The following is a 5,265-nucleotide window of genomic DNA, read 5'->3' as shown; positions in this document are numbered from 1 at the left end:
ACAATACTTGTGGCTGGAAATTACAAAGTGGTAGGTTTTAGTTCGGTCCAAGATAAATCTTTTTTTTTTTTCCAAGCTCACAAAAGGACTTTTTATTTGAGGCAAAGAGAAGTCTTGCTGAAAGGGTTACAGTTCCAAGCAGTCAAAACTCAACTGTTACTTGCACTATTTTGACCTGGTAGATTTTGCTTCCCTTTGGTCAGAAAAGGGTATTCAGGTTGTACTTTCCCCAGCAGGGCAAAAAGAAGGGCAAAGCAAACTGGAAGAGACCTCTACTCTACTGACAGGGCTCTTCAGATCCAACATCAAGCTGGACACACCCTTGCTGGCCACTCTACAGTTTGCTGTCCCTTGCTGATTGACACAGGCCATACTACCTTTGCAATGAAAACAAATGAGGCAGGATACACAGGTATAGGTCACTTAGGGATAAGCAGGCAACCACAGCTTCAAAACTCTTCATGGAAGGGGTAATCCTTGTGGCAGGCACAGCTCACCAAGGCACAGACTCTCCAGTTCCTGTTGTAGCTGAGTGAAGTGGTCACATCCTGGCTGCTCAGTTCAAAGTTAAAGACCTTAACATGCTCAGCAATGTGTTCTGGTGTCACAGATATGGGGATCACCACCAAGTTCCTCTGCATGGGGAGCCGGATCAGGACCTGGGCTATAGTTTTATTGTGCTTGGCTGTGATCGCCTTGATCCTGGGATCCTCCAGGAGGGAAGGGTCCTCGGGCTTGGCCCAGTACCTGTAGGGAGAGCCGAGGGGGCTCTAGGCAGTCACCACGATGCCTTTGGACTGGCAGTACTGGATTAACTTCTCCTGAGTGAAGTACGGGTGGCACTCAATCTGGTTAACCACAGGCTTATCCTTTAAGTCAGCTTTGTTTAAGATCCTCTCCACCTGGAGATGGTTGAAGTTGCAGATGCCAATAGCTTTCACTAGCCCTTCATCCACCAGCTTTTCCATGGCCGCCCATGTGTCCAGAATATTGGTGTCACTGGGAGCCACATTGCCTGACTCATCCTTCCCAGGCTTAAAGCCAGTTGGCCAGTGAATAAGGTAAAGGTCCAGGTGGTCCAGCTTCAGGTCACTAAGCGTCTTCTGGCAGGCTCCTTTCACCAGGCCCTTCTCATGGCACATGCACCACAACTTACTGACAATAAAGAGCTCCTTACACTTCACCACCTGCTCCCTGAGCTTCTCCTGAATGACCACCTCCACCTCATTTTCATTCTGGCACACATGGGCACAGTCGAGGTGGTGGTACCCAACATCGATGACCACCTTCACAGCCTCAGTCACCTGGCATGGAGGAGGCTTCCAGGTGTCCAGCCCCAGGATGAGCATCCTGGTACCGTTGTTGAGCACAAGGTGGCTGGCCATGGCTGCTGCACTCCCCAGACTCCCACCCAGAACTGTGCCTAGTTCAGTCCAAGATAAATCTTTTATTTATTTATTTATTTTTATTATACTTTAAGTTCTAGGGTACATGTGCATAACGTGCAGGTTTGTTACATATGTATACATGTGCCATGTTGGTGTGCTGCACCCATCAACTCGTCAGCACCCATCAATTCATCATTTATATCAGGTATAACTCCCCAATGCAATCCCTCCCCCCTCCCCCCTCCCCATGATAGGCCCCAGTGTGTGATGTTCCCCTTCCCGAGTCCAAGTGAGCTCATTGTTCAGTTCCCACCTATGAGTGAGAACATGCGGTGTTTGGTTTTCTCTTCTTGTGATAATTTGCTAAGAATGATGGTTTCCAGCTGCATCCATGTCTCTACAAAGGACGCAAACTCATCCTTTTTTATGGCTGCATAGTATTCCATGGTGTATATGTGCCACATTTTCTTAATCCAGTCTGTCACTGATGGACATTTGGGTTGATTCCAAGTCTTTGCTATTGTGAATAGTGCCGCAATAAACATACGTGTGCATGTGTCTTTGTAGTAGCATAATTTATAATCCTTTGGGTATATACCCAGTAGTGGGATGGCTGGGTCATATGGTACATCTAGTTCTAGATCCTTGAGGAATTGCCATACTGTTTTTCATAATGGTTGAACTAGTTTACAATCCCACCAACAGTGTAAAAGTGTTCCTATTTCTCCACATCCTCTCCAACACCTGTTGTTTCCTGATTTTTTAATGATTGCCATTCTAACTGGTGTGAGATGGTATCTCATTGTGGTTTTGATTTGCATTTCTCTGATGGCGAGTGATGATGAGCATTTTTTCATGTGCCTGTTGGCTGTATGAATGTCTTCTTTTGAGAAATGTCTGTTCATATATCCTTTGCCCACTTTTTGATGGGGTTGTTTGTTTTTTTCTTGTATATTTGTTTGAGTTCTTTGTAGATTCTGGAAATTAGCCCTTTGTCAGATGAGTAGATTGCAAAAATTTTCTCCCATTCTGTAGGTTGCCTGTTCACTCTGATGGTAGTTTCTTTTGCTGTGCAGAAGCTCTTTAGTTTAATTAGATCCCATTTGTCAATTTTGGCTTTTGCTGCCATTGCTTTTGGTGTTTTAGGGCAAGATAAATCTTTTAAAGCAATGAAATAAGTTGCCTCGTCAAATAGAAGTTGTCAAAGTTGAGACTGCATGACTCTTTACCAAGAATGTTGTAGAAAGAATTCTTACAGAGTTTAAAGTTGTACCAAAATTTAGCTGATTATATAATCACCTAAAAATCTTTTATAAAGTTCAAATTTCTGGGCCCCACTCCAGACCTCCTAAACCAAAATCTCCTTGAGTGGACCAGGAGTTTACATTTTTTTAAAAGCTCTGGAGGTGACTGTTACAGTTGGCCTAGATGTAGATTGGTATTCAGGAACTGCTGTATCAGTTCTCCTCTAAAGTCACTACCACTCTAAGATTCTACAACTTTATACTATCCACACCCACTAGGAAGAATACCTTTACACTTTAATATAACATACCCTAAGCCTACTTTAATAAATTATATGGTCAGGATCAAGGTATTTCAGGGTGAAGAGAGGAGGAATTATTGTTGCATTTCCTTAGGCCCACCAGTTCACCTCTGCCAACATGTGTAGCTGAATTGTAAATCAGAGATAAGATTGCATAAATTTGACACATTTTTACAACTGCCAACACTTTACTGCTCTCCTGAAAGAATAATTCAATAAGAGCTATCTAAGAACAAAGTGGTCAGTATAAAAAGAGTGTCTACACACACACACACACACAAAAAAACAAAAAAAAAAAAATGAGGGCCAGGTGCAGTGATTCACACGTGTTATCCCAGCACTTTGGGAGGCCGAGGTGGGAGGGTCATTTAAGGAGAAGAGTTCAAAACCAGCCTGGACCCCCATCTCTACAAAAGAAATTTAAAAATTAGCCAGGCAGCCGGGTGCAGTGGCTCACACCTGTAACCGCAGCACTTTGGGAGGCCAAGGTGGGCAGGTCATGAGGTCAGGAGTTTGAGACCAGCCTGGCCAACATGCTGAAACCCCATCTCTACTAAAGATACAGAAACTAAGCTGGGCATGGTGGCATGTGGCTATAATCCCAGTCACTTGGGAGGCTGAGGCAGGAGAATTGCTTGAACCCTAGAGGTGGAGGTTGCAGTGAGCTGAGATCTTGCCACTGCACTCCAGCCTGGGTGACAGGGCAAGACTCCATCTCAAAAAAAAAAATTAGCCAGGCATGGTGACACACACCTGTAGTCCCAGCTACTCAGGAAGCTGAGGCGGGAAGCCCACTTGAGCACAGGAGGTTGGGGCTGCAGTGAATTAAGATCACAACACTGCATTCTACCCTGGGCAACAGAGTGAGATCCTGTCTCAGAAAAGGGAAGGGAAGGAAAGGGAAGGGAAGGGGAGGGCAGGAGAGGAGAGGGGAGGGGAGAGGAAGGGCGGGAATATTTAGAAGACCACATGTCATTACTTTATAAAGGTATTTTACAAAGGCAGCTTATCATTATGAACCAAGATCAAATTACAGACCACAAGCTTCTAAAAACTATTTAGAGAATCACCATGTGACTTAATCCCCAAAATTTGTATTTTGACATCTTCACTAAAGAAATATTCCAGCCAGGCGCGGTGGCTCACGCCTGTAATCCCAGCACTTTGGGAGGCTGAGGCGGGCCGATCACGAGGTCAGCAGATCAAGACCATCCTGGCTAACACGGTGAAACCCCTTCTCTACTAAAAATACAAAAATAAATTAGCCAGACATGGTAGCTGGCGCCTGTAGTCCCAGCTACTCAGGAGGCTGAGGCGGGAGAATGGTGTGAACCCAGGAGGCGGAGCTTGCAGTGGGCCGAGATGGCCCCACTGCACTCCAGCCTGGGCAACACAGCAAGACTCTGTCTCGAAAAAAAAAAGAAATATTCCACATACTTCATAAACACAAGGCAGCACGGCAACCTGACAAAAATCAAATAAAAATTTTGCAGTGAGTAAAAAAGAATATATTTTGTAACTTTTCACCTAATAAACTTGTTCTCCTTTATTCCTTCATGTCCGTTGCTTTTCTTATCAAAATAAACTTCTTTGAAATAACACCTACTGTCTTTTCTAAGATCTTTTTTCTTACAGCCTGTGTGATTTCAGAGATAACTAGTTAATAATAATAGTTTTTAAAAAGGCAAAGGGTCCTGTATGAGTAGGTCTGGAGAAAAAAAGTCATTATCAAAACATAATCCACAGACTATCTATATCAGAACTGCTTAGAGTGCTTATTAAAATAAAAAATTTGTGAGCGGGTGCAGTGGCTCATGCCTGTAATCCCAGCACTTTGGGAGGCCAAGGTGGGCGAATCACTTGAGGTCAGAAGTTCGAGACCAGCCTGGCCAACATGGTGAAACCCCATCTCTACTAAAAATACAAAGATTGGCCGGGCATGGTAGTCCTGGCTACTCAGGAGGCTGAGGCAGAAGAATCACTTGAACCCGGGAGACACAGGCAGCAGTGAACCAAGACTGTGCCACTGCACTCTGGCCTGGGTGACAGAACGAGACTCCACCTCAAAAATAAAATAAAATAAAATAATTTTAAAGATTATTAAAGCTCCACCCAAACCAATCAATTCTATGATTCTGAGAGTTGGCCCATTAATCTAATTTTAAGCATTCTTCAGGTAATTCCTAGCACACTAAAATTCAAAAACTCCCAGGCTAAAGAGAAACTGTGCTAAATGGGAGTATGCTCACAAAAACTTTTGTGGAACAATGAAAATTTTGTAACTCTATAAAATGTCTTATTTTACAGAAAAGACTCTCAATGATTTTGGAG

General features: G+C 43.8%; 1 pseudogene; it reads right to left on the bottom strand.

Annotated features, from left to right (window-relative positions):
* Positions 1–449: 449 nt before the first annotated feature.
* Positions 450–1,385, bottom strand: LOC111555078 (annotated as a pseudogene).
* Positions 1,386–5,265: the final 3,880 nt, after the last annotated feature.

The sequence above is a fragment of the Piliocolobus tephrosceles genome, chromosome 13, assembly GCF_002776525.5.
Source record: "Piliocolobus tephrosceles isolate RC106 chromosome 13, ASM277652v3, whole genome shotgun sequence".
Classification (NCBI taxonomy): domain Eukaryota; kingdom Metazoa; phylum Chordata; class Mammalia; order Primates; family Cercopithecidae; genus Piliocolobus; species Piliocolobus tephrosceles.
The sequence above is the reverse complement of the archived record's forward strand: the minus strand, read 5'-3'. Positions and strand labels throughout refer to the sequence as shown.